Below are 17,168 nucleotides of genomic sequence, written 5' to 3' on the forward strand. Positions count from 1 at the left end.
TTTTGCTGTGGGGGAAAAAGTTTCCTCATAATCGACCCCTTCCTTCTGTGCAAAACCTTTTGCCACAAGCCTAGCTTTGTGCTTGTCAAGTGAGCCATTAGCTTTGTACTTGTTCTTGTAGACCCACTTGCAGCCAATTGGTTTGGTTCCAAATGGAGGATCAACCAGCTTCCAAGTGCCATTCTTTATGAGGGCATCATACTCCTTCTGCATCTCTTCTTTCCATTCATCATGAGAAGCAGCTTCTTTGAAGGAAGTTGGTTCAAAATCTGTAGACAAGTTCAATTCACAATCATAAGTAACATCCATATCAACAGGTGAATTAGAGTTATCTACATCACCTCCATCTTGTCGGTTTGTATTTCTGGTTCCTGTTTTTCCAATTTCATCAGGATGAACACTTTCAAGTGTCTTTGTCAGCCACTTTGGGGGACCTTTCTGAGATGGTCCAGGCTGCTCTGTTGATTGAGTTGGGACTGAATCAAGATTGAGTCTCCCAATTCTATCAATTACATCACTTAAAGCATCATCCGTTGTTGGAGTTTCATGCAGGGGAGATTGTTCTTCAGAAGAAGATTCCACATGTTGTTCTAGTATAGGAATCCCCCTTCAAGATGTGGAATCTGATTATCAAATTCTTGAAATGATTTCGTTTTTGTGAATCTATCCAAGCGATCAAGTTGCCGCTCAACAACACTGTCAAATTTGGATGATTCAAGAAAAATGACATCTCTAGATACAACAAACTTTTTATTTACTTCATCATAGAGACGGTATGCTTTAGAGGTGTTTGAATACCCCAGGAAGATACACTTACGACTTCTAGCACCAAGTTTGTTTCTATGTACCTTTGGTATTAAAGCATAACAGGTGGAACCAAAAATCCTGAGATGTTTTACCGAAGGAACATGTCCATACCATAATTCATAAGGAGTCTTGTTTCTTATATCACTAGATAGACATCTATTCTTTATATATGCAGCACATAGAACAACATCAGCCCAAAACATTATCTTTACATTTTTGAAGAAAATCATGGATCATACCATATTCAAAATTGTTCTATTCATTCTTTCTGCTACACCATTCTGTTGGGGATTATAAGGTACAGTTGTTTGATGTTTGATCCCATGTTGGCGAAGATAGTTTTCAAATTCATTTGATGTATATTCTTTTCCATTATCAGTGCGAATAGACCCAATATGAGATTGTGCATCATTTTCAATCCACTTATGAAAATTCTTGAATGTTTGAAAAGCATCAGATTTGTTCTTCAATAAATAAACCCAACACATTCTGGTGTAATCATCAATAAATGCCATGATATATTTATTTCCATTTGCAGAAGGAACAGGCATTGGACCACATAAATCTGAATGAATGAGTTCAAGCTTCCTATGTTCTCTTGAATGTGAATCATGAAAAGACTGTTTGCTATGCTATCCTAGAATGCAAGCATCACATTGCTTATGTTTTCTAGGAATTGTAGGCAAACTAGCAACACCATTTTTCTTCAACAAGCGGAGACTATCATAGTTTAAATGTCCAAATCTAGCATGCCATAATAAACTTGACGGAAGTGTATCTTCTTCATGATGAGAAATATATGAGAAATGTTGTGCATGAGCAGAGGTTCCTTGCAGTTTAAGAAGTCTTTCTTCTTCTATACCCCTCATGACAAGTGAGTGATCAGATGCCTTTCTTACCTCAAGCTTTCCATCAAACATATGAATGGAGTGACCTTGCTGGCGGATGTGGACCAGGGACAACAAGTTTCTCTTGAGCTGTGGGAGATATAGAACATGATCCAGAAGAAAGTCTGGAAGACCAGGCAGTTTAAGCCTGATTGTGCCAAGCCCTGATGGCTTGATTTTTGACTGATCTGCAAAGTATACTGCTCCATCAACATTGTCAGTGAAATCTTCAAAAAAATCTTTCCTATGAGTCATATGACAGGTTGCTCCTGAATCAAGCAACCAATCATTTTTCGAAGAAGCAAGTGAAGCATTAAACAAATCTTCATTTACTCCAATGTTACATTGTGCCTCAATATAATGAGCGGATTCAAGTGCTTTACCTTTGTCTGTGTCATCAGTTTTACCTTTCTGCTGGTTTCTTCTCTGCTCAATTTTGTCCCATGGTAGCTTGCATGTAGAAGCATCATGTGATCCATTTCGTTTGCAGCGAATGCAATGCAAATCTGCGTTTTCTGCTTGAGAATGTCTGCCCCCCCCACCTCTGAAGTATCTTCCTCTTCCTCTTCGTCCACCTCTTCCTCTTGTAGAATCTTGAGCAGGATGCTTTTCTTTATGAGCAAGGCAAACAGTCTCTTCAGAAGATTCAGGGACTGTCTTCTTTCCAAAGGATTTCTCTCTTTCAGCAAACGTTTTCACAAGAGATTCAAAGGTTATACCTTTAAGATTTCCATTTTCTTGTAATGACTCAAGATAATTGGAGTAGGTAGGATAGAGTGCTTTGAGAAAGGCAATAAGAGAGATATCTAGCTCAACCTTAGTGGATTTAATATCATGCATTATAGACTTTATTTCAGATGCAAGAGCAAGAGGATCATTATTTTTCAGTTCAAGAGTGAAGAGTTTAATCATGAGCTAAACAACTTCAAGTGCAGAATGTGTATCATAGAGTTCTTTCAGCTTTTGTAAAGCTTAAAAGGCAGTGGAATAGGATGAAATATGACGACTTACTTCTTCATTTACAGATGCTGCGATCAATGCATAGGCTTTGCTGTTCTTGTTTTCCCAAATGACAAGTTCTTTATCTGATGTAGGCTGCACAGGGTCTTTGTCTTCTTCTCCGACACACACTCCTTTCCACAACTCATTGTAGATGAGGGTGTGTTTTACCATCCGAGACCATTCAGAATAGTTCTCCTTGCCAGTGAGAACTATTCCTACCATAGAGATGATTGAATGCATTCTATAAAAAATTACTTCTGCTAAAAAAAAACTTTACGTTACAACCTTCAAATCCCTCTAATATTTGCTAAAAGCATCAGCATTTCATTGTACATATCACTGCAATACTACTATGTTTGAAAAAATGCGCAAGGGATCACTTCAATATATCACTTCAATATATCATGCAATACTACAAAACATTCTGGAAACACCGCAATATTTTGAACGCTTTGAATCATATAAACTGCGTATATCATGAATTCAACAAACTGCTCAACGCTATACAGAAACCGCCATACTGAAGTTAAAAAATCAACTGCATAATACCATGTCAGGGTAACTCTTTATTTTCATTTATGACAGACGGTCATGGAAAATCATGAACGGAGCAGAGATAATACTGTGACGCTCTCTCAAATGATTAAGGCCGAAGACTGTGATCCAGCATGGCTGTTAGATGCCGCCATTATTTCAGCCCTTGCATACTCCAATAATCCTCATCAAGAACTCCACTCGCTGCACCAAGCATTTGAGTTGCCAGAAACGGCAAAATATCATTTTTTCGAAAATGAAGAGCTGCGAAATGAGGGCCTCGAGAGCTGCAATCAGGATCTCCTGGTCGCCAAAAGCTTGTCCCACGGTCACATGATAGTCGCCTGCAGAGGCACCAAGGGGTTTATGGATGTGCTAACAAATCTGGACATCATACAGAGGCCCCGCAACTCAGGAGTGGGAGCTGCTCATGGGGGCTTTCTTGGTCGGTGTCAGGCCGAACCACTCAGGTGGTATCCAATGCTCTTGACATGAAACTCAGGGATGACTTGGAACGCTTGAAGAAGATCAGGAACCACCGCGGTCTTCGTCACTACTGGGGCCTTCGGGTGCGTGGACAGCACACAAAGACCACTGGTCGCAAGGAAAGAGGGTTTTCTTTGAAGAGACACAAGCTCGGACGATTTGGATGGAGTCGGGGTTTTAAATCGGCAGATGGAGGGAGCGCAGGAGAATGTCGACGAAGAAGTTATGCGTGGACAACACACAAAGACAGCTCTCAAATCTCGGGGTAGATTACTGCAATATAGTAACGAATACACAGAAAAAATGGGGACTCTGCTCATGTAATGCAAATTTTTGACGATGAAACCCGAGCCAGGCAGTCGGCACGTAATTCATCATACATGCTTGATGAGGCTTATGCTACTGGAGTGGCTGTTCTTTCAAAGTATGCAGAACAAAGAGATCGTTTGAAGCAAGCACAGCGGAAAGCTCTAGACATTCTCAATACTGTTGGTTTGTCTAATTCTGTACTGAAGATAATCGAAAGACGACATCGGTTAGATAAATGGATATCTTACATTGGCATGTTCCTTACAGTTGTAATCATCGTAATTGTTTGATAGACAATTCGCAGAGTGGGCGAATGTCTTCCAGGAGGTCTGCAGATAATTCACAAAGCGGACGTGCTTCTTTCCGTAAGGCTTCAGAAGAAACCGTCGGCATTCAGGTTGGCATGGAAAGGGCGCGTCAGAGTAATGAGCAAGACAAGCAACAGACAATGAAAACTGGCGTGGAAAAGGCAGAGCAGCGCTCAGGAGAGAGCAGCGCTCAGGACTGAGCAGCGCTCAGGACAGAGGAGCGCTCAGGACAGAGGCAGGAGTTACAACTATTTTTAGAACCTGGGACCTGTGCTCTGATACCATGTCAGGCCAGGGTAACTCCAGAATGGGCAGAAGAAATTGATTGCATATTTCATTAGACAGATATTGTTTATATACATAAAATGGACGGATCAGTTCATCTTCTTGATGACTATTCACGTTCCAGGTTACCCAACCGTTGAAGATTAGGTGTGAACAAAAATCCTAAAACTGATTTTGGTACATGGAATGAAATAAAATGACAGTAAATTACCTTAACATGTGAAAACAAGTCAAAAGGTAAATACTATGAGGGAAATTGATAATGAACCACTACCATAAGTTGATCGATGACCTAATGGAATGTAGCTGATCGGATGGGACACCTAATATGCATGCAAAAAGAGAAATTTGATCATTGATGGAGGGATGAAGATAACGACACTAACATTGGCTCCAATGCGGATGGTATCTCCTGGGAGGTGCCAATAACCGCAGATCTTTGGGAGAGCAGACCAATGCCTTATCCATTGGGAAATATGGAGTCAATATCTTGGTAACAAAAACATCAAAACTCATAACTGAAATGAAATTGACGCAATACTAAAAAAAACTGAAAAATTGGACAATATGCTCAAAATGGAGCTTTTTCAAATAAAACCTACTATATCTATTCCATTCATCATCTGATCAAGTGAAATGAAACAACAAATGCAACCAAGTAAGAATTCTAGTTGCTGTTTGCATTCTCCACAAGTGCTTGCTTATGAACAACAAGAGAGAACTACTGAAAGGAAACTCCCTTGAAAACTTGTAATCATATCCGTTGAATAATATGGATTCTCTATCTGACTCCAAAAACACTGCATAAGGATCTTGAAATTCATGCACACTAGGACTTAGCTCATCTAATGGATTACTTTTCTTCTCCTCGTACCACGAATGCAAACTTTCATCTAAGCTTTGTGACGAGACTCCTGCCGATAATGACAAAGAAATCAGCTACCAGATCAAGTTTGTATCAGTACACATTTCAAGCTCACAGGTAGCTAATGGACAAGGACTTTAACTGCAGACATCATCCAACACATGAGCTATTGGATCGTGAAAAACTTGAAAAAACTGCTGCAACCCATTTTCTATTGGTTCCGATGAGATTACATGATTTTCTACAAGCTGCTCATCCTTTATTGAAGATGTACTATGCAATTTTTCCTTAAAAAACTGAAATGATTCAAAATAGAATGGTATAGAATCATCTTACATCATTTGATCACATGTTCTAGATTCCAAGTCTTCATCTGCAACCTAACATTCAATGGCATTCGGGGGCTGCAAATCTAGATATCACAAGTCTTGAACAAGGATTTTACAGCCCTCAAAATGGTCCAGATCGAAACTTATCAACAGTTGATTTCTGTTTACATGAAAGTTGTCTCTGATAAACTGAAATGAGGCAAAAAAAAAGGCAAACATCCTTCACTTACTTCACAATTTGTTGCACTTTCCTCCTCACTTCCATAGCTGATATGCAACAACTGATCACTGTATTCGAGTTGAAGTGAACTTCCTCCTCCCACAAACCAGCCGCTGATTTGTCTACAAGACTAGCTTTTGTTTGGAGAACATAATCATCATCATACTGATCAAACTGAGGAAAATCATCAGTAAAAAACATATCATCAAGCATACATGTCATATCAACAGATATCTCTTCTCCAAGATGATCTATAAAACAATCATTATTAGATCTGTTAGCGCTTGAAATTTCACCTCAGGCTGAGAAAGGTAAACCTCAAGGCAACATCAAACCACTTAGCCTCGTAGCTAGCCCTACGGGGCGGGAGAGGGCTCTCTCCGGACTATCTCGATAAAGATCTTCAATGGGCAAGATAACCAATAGGGTAACACTGATTTTAGGCTAGTAAACTGATCAAAAGGGTTGATTTGGAATTTTTAGGGTTTTTGGCGGCAAATTGAGGAGTGGCAATTTCGGGTGCGGGGATAGGACACAGTTTCTGCAGGGGGTTCTTTGGGGCAAGATAGGATACAGTATTGATGCCTTAGATTGAAGTGAATGGATGAGAAAGACAGGTGAGGAGCTAAGGAGAGCAAACAATAACTTTGAATTCTCCTTAAACAGCAGAAAACATTGAAATTAAACAAAATTAAAAGCAGAGCATGACAGCCATGAATTCTACTTTAACACTTCATTTGTTTAATGTGCAGAAGGAAAAGTAAGGAAATGATTCACATAACACAATTACAAGTACATAGAGAAACACACCATCAATACATGTAACCACAAGAATCCCAAAAAGGACTGCAAAATCCTGGTCTTCCTTAGCCAAAAATTGCAGAGATACAGTGAATAATACAATGATAGCTTTTCCCTCAAGAGTCCAACCATGAAAATGAGCAAGAAAGTAAATAATATAGATCATCTAACCTATTTCCCTGCCTCCATGGGTCGAGCTCACTATCCCAGGAGTTGTTTCAACCACTTCTAAACTAAGCACTGAAAACTAGGCAGTCAAAACAACTTGCCCCTATAAGCTAGGAAACCAATTCATTCATTTAATTTTCACCTATTTCATGAATGAATCTTCTAGAAGAGGTACATAAGTGTAAAAGTGTTATAAAAGTACATTAATTACATCAAAGAGGATAATAATCCACCCCAAAAAGTCAAACAGGGTCAAACTGCATTTTTCTGAGCTGTACACTGAAATTTGGAGAAATTTGCATGACGGGTCGCGCGCCTCTGGTTGACGGGTCGCGCGCCTTTGGGACCCCTTTTGGGGCACTTCCAGGTGTCCAAATTGAGAAAGAGTAGGCTTGTTGGAAAGCTCTGTGAGTCTACTTTCCAACCCAATTGGAATTTCTGAATTGAATGGTCATTTTCCCCTCCAAAATTGCAATCTCCCAAGACTGCTTTCCGTGTCTCAAAAATGTGGCAGAAAGTCATTTTTTGCTTGTTTTTTGACTTTCTGGAGGCCCAAAACTTCATAAAATATCTTGGCCATGGATGAGCATATGTAACTTCTCATGAAAAATCTGGAAATGCTGAGTTTTTGCAAAATGGAGTTGCCAGGATGAAGGGTCGCGCGGGGGGTGAGACCCGTTAATGGAGAAAACCTGTAAATTGCCTGAAAAAACCAAAATTTACCAAAAATGCTCAAAATTTCTTGGGATTTGTGCTGTGGCTAGGCTATTTAGTGCCTTGGTACTTCAGTGAGGCCTCGGCCAAGATATGGAGGGGATCGGGCCTCTTTCTCCTTTTTTGTGCCTTGGCCAACCGCCTTTGGAACATCTTCATCTTTGCCTTGCACACGTGCATTCTCGCCCAATAATGGTTCTTCATGTTTCTCAACAATTTTTTATCTTGGTTGGCCTTAGCCAACAACCTCTCCAAGTGAGCATTGAGCTGGATGAGCATGGACTCTCGCTCAGCGGGCAATGGATCACCGGGTCTTCTTCGATTCAAGTTGCGGCCACTACGGATCCTCCACAACTCATCAAGAGCTTGCTCATCCTCCAACTGTTTGTTGCGCTGCTCTAGATATGAGATTGTCCATTGTGCCCCCTCTAATCTCCTCTGCAATGCATCATTTTCAGCTCTAAGGTGCTGAATGATCTCCTTTGACTCTCGGCTAGGAGAACTGACATCAAGATCAATAAGCTCTATATCTGGAACATCTGATGGTCCCTCATCAATCCTGGGTTGTTTGCCCCTCTGTGTTGCCTGTGCTGCTGAAGAAAGCAAGGCCCCTTCCACCTGCTGTGGAGATAACACTCGCTGAGCTGACGAAGAAGGCGAGACCCCTTCCACATGATGTGGAGAAAATACTCGCCGAGTTGCTGCAAATAAGGCCCTTTGGCCTCTCTGATAAGTGACAAGTGGAGGAGAGCTGACATGGCTAGTCCTGGGGATATCATGCTGCTGTGATGGTCCTCCCTCCTCATGAAAAATCTCTGGATGTGGTGGTGGTGTTGTAAATAACTCACGAGAGATGAACTCCTCCCATGTGATTCCCTGTCGAGCCAACTAATGTCTGACCACAAGCTGAATCAAACCGTAATGATAGAGGCTCCTATACTGCTGTGCTGGGCTCTTCCTCTGCATCAAGGGCACCATCCTCTCAATGTTCTGGCACATGAAAACAGGGATGTTCATCATCCGTACCCGTGTGAAATGCATCATCAGGCGAATATGGTATGAATATATCTATGAAAATCTGCCCTCACAGGTGAAAAAGAGCATGATAAGCCTCATCAAGGGAGCATACTCACTCCTAAAAAATCTGAAGGGAAATACACCCGTCAAATGTCTCATGAATGCGGGTCTAACGAAAGGCTCAAACTGAACACTGTCCAACATCTTGCGCTTGTTCCACACCTCTCCGACATTCGGTATCCCTGTGGCTTGAGCAATCACCTCGGGTGTCAATGTAAAGTCCACCCCAGCAAGGTTGACATGTCCATCATGCAAATGTAAAACAAATAGGCGAGCCAACTCTCTGTGATGCTGAATCCGAGAGATCCTCTCACAAAACTCATAACAAGACATATACCGGAAGCATGAGACTGCCATAGGACAAGCCTGTAAATCTGTCAAAGAAGTGGGCTCCTCTCTCCTATGATGACCACCCTTGTGAGGCCTCCTCTGTTCCTCAAACTCTGAAGCTGATGCATGGTCATCACTTTGATCATAATTGGTTTCGGTTTCTGACATTGTTTTAGGAGCAAAGTGGCTGAAATGTACTGCTGTTTCTGCTTTGCAAACTGCTGATTAAAATGTTGTTTCAAGGGGGACAAGGAGCACGAGGGGAATGTTAGGGAAGGGACACTTTAAAGGGAAAATGGGAGTAAATATATAAAACAGATATTTTGGGAAAAATCATTGCAAAATCATTACATATACACCATTATACAAACTTATTAACATGGATATTATTAGAGGCAGGGTTAGGGTTTGATTTTTACTTGTTAGGGAAGAGGGGTAGGGTTTAGGGATTTTCACTAATTTGAAAGGGAAATTTACATGGAATGTCAAGGAAAAAGAAATGGGAATGGGGAAAAAATGATTACAAGGGAATACCTTAAAACAACATAAAACCCTAGCCATTTTTACAATTTTAAACCACAGCCACATGGAGCTTTTCTCTTGCAAATATAGATCTTTAAAAATGCAATCACGATTTCCTTTGACCATAACAAGCAACAATTTTTAAGTTGGAGGGCCTACCTTAGGCAATTCGGCGATTTTGGTGGTTCCTTGGATGAATTTGCAGGCAGTTTGATAAGGAGGACGCTCAAGGGTCGCGCGCCTCACCCAACGGGTCGCGCGCCACTGACGAGTTGCGCATATTAAAAAATTGCACTCTCAGAAGGCGCTTGACGGGTCGCGCGCGATCTTACGGGTCGCACGCCTAGTTTGACAGGTCGCGCGCCTGTCCAGCTCTCAACTTTGGCCAATGTCTCACCCAATCTCTGTTGCAAGTGACTTAGATGCACAATGAGGCTCGATGGAGGGAGATTGGGCTTTTATAACCTTGATTTGAATTAATTTCATATCATAACCCACTTTATAATGTTTTTTCAATGACACTTTATAAACTTGACTTTTTGGTTTCCTTTTGTCCTGAAATTGATTGATTTGATGCTTTTCTTTGATAATTTTTGCAGGGATAGGCTCTGAGGGATCTTGGCAAGGGAGCCAGGGTTACATGCTATCCTTTGAAGCCTTTTGAAATTTTACCATTTTTTACAAAATTTTGAAAAATGACCTTGGCTTTAAAAAGAGGGTTTTTAAATCCAAGGTGAAATTTAACTGTACAAGATAGAATCTTTCGAAGAAATACTTTGAAAATCATCCCTCTGGCTTGCTGGGCACTTATTGACCTTTCAGAGACATGACCTTGAAGACAATCTTGACCAAAACCCTAGACCTAGAATTTGACTTCAAGACAAGACAAGTAAGCTTGAAAGAGTCTAAGGACTGAAACAACCTTGATCCAGCAATGCCAAGAGGGGGACAAAGGCACCAACTCCTCCATCAGGGTTATGGCATGCCTAATGGAATGCAAAAATGACACTGATGAGACACCTACTTATGCAAATGCAAAGAGTTTTGATCGCTGATGGAGGGCTACTAGACCGACTCTAACATTTGCTCCAATGGGGATGGTAGCTCCTTGGAGGTACCAAGAACCTTAGACCTCTGGGAGAGCAGACCACTGTTTTCCAACCATTGGGCGATGGAGTCATTATTTCGGAAAACGACACACGACTTTGACTCATTTATTGAATAAAAACTTGACTGAAAACTGACTGAAACTTAACTGAAACTTGACTCAAACCGACTCGATGGCAAACTGAAATAACTTGAAAAACTCACTCAACAGACCAAACACAAATGAATCATGACTGGCTTAACTAAAACAAGACCTTACAAAGCTTATTGAAGGGCAGCAGTCCATCAAGATTTGAAATCATGATGACAACCACCTGTGTTTCTTACAAGACAATATACCATCAAACTATATCAAAATGCCACTGCAACCAATCAAGCAGATGCCTTCTTGACTGATTCTGCCACTCAGATCTCATGATCAACACTGAATACTGGTAACTGGGCATCCAAAAATATAGTCGACCATATTCTCCTTCATCACTGAATACTGCAATAAACACTATCACTGCTGACTGTAACAAATCTGCCGTTGGATCCTGGAAAACATGAAGATTTACCTCTTGTTGAAAAAAGAAGGTGTCCTTTGTTTCAATTTCTGATCTGCCTTCATCATGTGCTTCGGTAAAAGTATGCTCATGGGCTTCAAAAAACTTTGAACAAATGGATGGGCAAATCTCTTCTTGGAAAAGCATTTCAGCACATGAAACATATGAAGAATCTAAAAGGTAATCCTGTATGGTCTGATCTTTTGTAGTTTGAATATATGGTAAGTCATCCTCATATGATATGATAGCCAGATTCTCATTACATTCATCAATCATGAGAAAAGAAATTTCAGATGTTTCGTGAAACCCAACACTAACATTTCAATCAGCTACCATAGATTCATCCAGAGAAACCTTTTCACTTACTTGAACGAAGATCTTTTCTTGTTTTTCACAGAGGCAATGAACTACCTCCTCATGAAGATTTAGTGCTGGTGAGATGAGAGCATTTAGGTCTGCTACTACATTTTCTTCATTTGAGGCAGCCGCGATAATACAACTATCTTTTATGAGATCCGTAACAACATGTTTTGCCTCATCACAATTTATCTCCCGATCTGATTTATCATCATCACTTTCTGAGATTGGAACATTACTTTCCTGCGTTACCTGCATGCTGTCTTCTTCTATGGACAGATCTGAAACAACATTTTCTCTTTCCTCATTTTCAACCATATGGAAATCTTCAGCCTGCTGATCTTGACAAGTATCCTCTAAGATTTCTGTGTGCTGCTGAAATGGATTCTCATACAGAGCCTCCATAATCTCAACGTCCATAAAATTATCATCTTCATAATATTTCTCAAGGCTTTCAATAAAATTATAAGCATGCTTGCAACAGTCATGAACCAAATTTAATGATGGATACGATGCTTGATATCTTTCAATAAACAAGGCATGAAAATCCTTTAAACAGTAAATACAAGCAGGCGGCAAACTTTCATACCATGATTGGGCTTCACCTTCCAGAGTGGCCAGGAATATCTTCATCAAGCAATCTTCAGGAAAATCAACCTTCAACTTGCGAATATGCATATGAAATCTAACCAGATGTAGAGCAGCATCCTTCTTACCATCATCATTAAATGTAGGCAAATTCCTTGACCAATCTACCTTCGGAATTTTATTTGGAAAACCAGGGATGTGATCTCGGCTCAAGGGAGCATATCTTCTTGTGATTTGGTCCATCTTGAAAAGCTCAAAGCTACTGATCTCTCTGCAGTGAAGTCACCATGAAGCATTGATCTATGGATTTTTCAGTGAATGAGTCGCCAGTGAATGATTTCAGCCTTGTCAGTGTCTGATCGTTGTCCACTATCAACAATCAGATCTGAACTTGATACATGTACTGGGGTAAAATGCAAATGAAGTGTTGTATTCACAAGCTCATAGAGATGGACTGAAGCAGCGTTTATCTACTAACGTTGATGTAAGACAAGAGCGTTTTCAAAGGCTACCTGGCGTAACTTCAGGCTCCGTCTAAGACTTATGAAATAACACGTCAATGAGCAAACAATTAATTTTTTCTCCCCAGTATGGTCGCCAATATGTTAGCGCTTGAAATTTCACCTCAGGCTGAGAAAGGTAAACCTCAAGGCAACATCAAACCACTTAGCCTCGTAGCTAGCCCTACGGGGCGGGAGAGGGCTCTCTTCGGTCTATCTCGATAAAGATCTTCAATGGGCGAGATAACCAATAGGGTAACACTGATTTTAGGCTAGTAAACTGATCAAAAGGGTTGATTTGGAATTTTTAGGGTTTTTGGTGGCAAATTGAGGAGTGGCAATTTCGGGTGCGGGGATAGGACACAATTTCTGCAGGGGGTTCTTTGGGGCAAGATAGGATACAGTATTGATGCCTTAGATTGAGGTGAATGGATGAGAAAGACGGGTGAGGAGCTAAGGAGAGCAAACAATAACTTTGAATTCTCCTTAAACAACAGAAAACATTGAAATTAAACAAACTTAAAAGTAGAGCATGACAGTCATGAATTCTACTTTAACACTTCATTTGTTTAATGTGCAGAAGGAAAAGTAAGGAAATGATTCACATAAAACACTTACAAGTACATAGAGAAACACACCATCAATACATGTAACCAAAATAATCCCAAAAAGGACTGCAAAACCCTCGTCTTCCTTAGCCAAAAATTGCAGAGATACAGTGAATAATACAATGATAGCTTTTCCCTCAAGAGTCCAACCATGAAAATGAGCAAGAAAGTACATAATATAGATCATCTAACCTCTTTCCCTGCCTCTATGGGTCGATCTCACTATCCTAGGAGCTGTTTCAACCACTTCTAAACTAAGCACTGAAAACTAGGCAGTCAAAACAACTTGCCTCTATAAGCTAGGAAACCAATTCATTCATTTAATTTTCACCCATTTCATGAATGAATCTTCTAGAAGAGGTACATAAGTGTAAAAGTGTCATAAAAGTACATTAATTACATCAAAGAGGATAATAATCCACCCCAAAAAGTCAAACAGGGTCAAACTGCGTTTTTCTGAGCTGTACACTGAAATTTGGAGAAATTTGCCTGACGGGTCGCGCGCCTCTCCCTAACGGGTCGCGCGTCTTTGGGACCACTTTTGGGGCACTTCTAGGTGTCCAAATTGAGCAAGAGTAGGCTTGTTGGAAAGCTCTGTGAGTCTACTTTCCAACCCAACTGGAATTTCTCAATTTGGTGGTCATTTGCTCCTCCAAAATTGCAATCTCCCAAGACTGCTTTCTGTGTCTCAAAAATGTGGCAGAAAGTCATTTTTTGCTTGTTTTTTGACTTTCTGGAGGCCCAAAACTTCATAAAATATCTTGGCCATGGATGAGCATATGTAACTTCTCATGAAAAATCTGGAAATGCTGAGTTTTTGCAAAATGGAGTTGCCAGGATGAAGGGTCGCGCGGGGGGTGAGACCCGTTAATGGAGAAAACCTGTAAATTGCCTGAAAAAACCAAAATTCACAAAAAATGCTCAAAATTTCTTGGGATTTATGCTGTGGCTAGGCTATTTAGTGCCTTGGTCCTTCAGTGAGGCCTCGACCAAGATATGGAGGGGATCGGGCCTCTTTCTCCTTTTTTGTGCCTTGGCCAACCGCCTTTGGAACATCTTCATCTTTGCCTTGCACATGTGCATTCTCACCCAATAATGGTTCTTCATGTTTCTCAACAAAATTTTTATCTTGGTTGGCCTTAGCCAATAACCTCTCCAAGTGAGCATTGAGCTGGATAAGCATGGACTCTCGCTCAGCGGGCAATGGATCACCGGGTCTTCTTCGATTCAAGTTGTGGTCACTACGGATCCTCCACAACTCATCAAGAGCTTGCTCATCCTCCAACTGTTTGTTGTGCTGCTCTAGATATGAGATTGTCCATTGTGCCCCCTCTAATCTCCTCTGCAATGCATCATTTTCAGCTCTAAGGTGCTGAATGATCTCCTTTGACTCTCGGCTAGGAGAACTGACATCAAGATCAATAAGCTCTATATCTGGAACACCTGATGGTCCCTCATCAATCCTGGGCTGTTTGCCCCTCTGTGCTGCCTGTGCTGCTGAAGAAAGCGAGGCCCCTTCCACCTGCTGTGGAGATAACACTCGCTGAGCTGACGAAGAAGGCGAGACCCCTTCCACATGATGTGGAGAAAATAATCGCCGAGCTACTGAAAATAAGGCCCTTTGGCCTCTCTGATAAGTGACAAGCGGAGGAGAGCTGGCATGACTAGTCCTGGGGATATCATGTTGCTGTGATGGTCCTCCCTCCTCATGAACAATCTCTGGATGTGGTGGTGTTGCTGTAAAGAACTCACGAGAGATGAACTCCTCCCATGTGATGCCCTGTCGAGCCAACTGATGTCTAACCACAAGCTGAATCAAACCGTAATGATAGAGGCTCCTATACTGCTGTACTGGGCTCTTCCTCTGCATCAAGGGCACCATCCTCTCAATGTTCTGGCACATGAAAACATGGATGTTCATCATCTGTACCCGTGTGAAATGCATCATCAGGCGAATATGGTACGAATATTTCTGTGAAAATCTGCCCTCACAGGTGAAAAAGAGCATGATAAGCCTCATCATGGGAGCATACTCACTCCTCAAAAATCTGAAGGGAAATACACCCGTCAAATGTCTCATGAATGTGGGTCTAACGAAAGGCTCAAACTGAACACTGTCCAACATCCTGCGCTTGTTCCACACCTCTCCGACATTCGGTATCCCTGTGGCTTGAGCAATCACCTCGGGTGTCAATGTAAAGTCCACCCCGGCAAGGTTGACGTGTCCATCATGGAAATGTAAAACAAATAGGCGAGCCAACTCTCTGTGATGCTGAATCCGAGAGATCCTCTCGTAAAACTCATAACAAGACATATACCGGAAACATGAGACTGCCATAGGACAAGCCTGTAAATCTGTCAAAGAAGTGGGCTCCTCTCTCCTATGATGACCACCCTTTCCACCCTTGTGAGGCCTCCTCTGTTCCTCAAACTCTGAAGCTGATGCATGGTCATCACTTTGCTCATAATTGGTTTCTGTTTCTGACATTGTTTTAGGAGCAAAGTGGCTGAAATGTACTGCTGTTTCTGCTTTGAAAACTGCTGATTAAAATGTTGTTTCAAGGGGGACAAGGAGCACGAGGGGAATGTTAGGGAAGGGACACTTTAAAGGGAAAATGGGAATAAATATATAAAACAGGGATTTTGGGAAAAATCATTGCAAAATCATTGCATATACACCATTATACAAACTTATTAACATGGATATTATTAGAGGCAGGGTTAGGGTTTGATTTTTACTTGTTAGGGAAGAGGGGTAGGGTTTAGGGCTTTTCACTAATTTGAAAGGGAAATTTACATGGAATGTCAAGGAAAAAGAAATGGGAATGGGGAAAAAATGATTACAAGGGAATACCTTAAAACAGCATAAAACCCTAGCCATTTTTACAATTTTAAACCACAGCCACATGGAGCTTTTCTCTTGCAAATATAGATCTTTAAAAATGCAATCACGATTTCCTTTGACCATAACAAGCAACAATTTTTCAGTTGGAGGGCCTACCTTAGGCAATTCGGCGATTTTGGTGGTTCCTTGGATGAATTTGCAGGCAGTTTGATAAGGAGGACGCTGACGGGTTGCGTGCCTCACCCAACGGGTCGCGCGCCACTAACGGGTTGTGCCCGTTAAAAAATTGCACTGTCGGAAGGCGCCTGACGAGTCGCACGCCTCTGACGGGTCGCGCGCCTGGTCTGACGGGTCGCGCGCCTGTCCAGCTCTCAACTTCGGCCAATTTCTCACCCAATCTCTCTTGCAAGTGACTTAGATGCACAATGAGGCTCGATGGAGGGAGATTGGGCTTTTATAACCTTGATTTGAATTAATTTCATATCATAACCCACTTTATAATGTTTTTTCAATGACACTTTATAAACTTGACTTTTTGGTTTCCTTTTGTCCTGAAATTGATTGATTTGATGCTTTTCTTTGATAATTTTTGCAGGGATAGGCTCTGAGGGATCTTGGCAAGGGAGCCAGAGTTACATGCTGTCCTTTGAAGCCTTTTGAAATTTTACCATTTTTTACAAAATTTTGAAAAATGACCTTGGCTTTAAAAAGAGGGTTTTTAAATCCAAGGTGAAATTTAACTGTACAAGATAGAATCTTTCGAAGAAATACTTTGAAAATCATCCCTCTGGCTTGTTGGGCACTTATTGACCTTTCAGAGACATGACCTTGAAGACAATCTTGACCAAAACCCTAGACCTAGAATTTGACTTCAAGACAAGACAAGTAAGCTTGAAAGAGTCTAAGGACTGAAACAACCTTGATCCAGCAATGCCAAGAGGGGGACAAAGGCACCAGCTCCTCCATCAGGGTTA

The sequence above is a fragment of the Pinus tabuliformis genome, chromosome 5_1 (assembly GCF_031772625.1).
Source record: "Pinus tabuliformis cultivar Carrire ecotype Pingquan chromosome 5_1, CPIR1, whole genome shotgun sequence".
NCBI lineage: Eukaryota > Viridiplantae > Streptophyta > Pinopsida > Pinales > Pinaceae > Pinus > Pinus tabuliformis.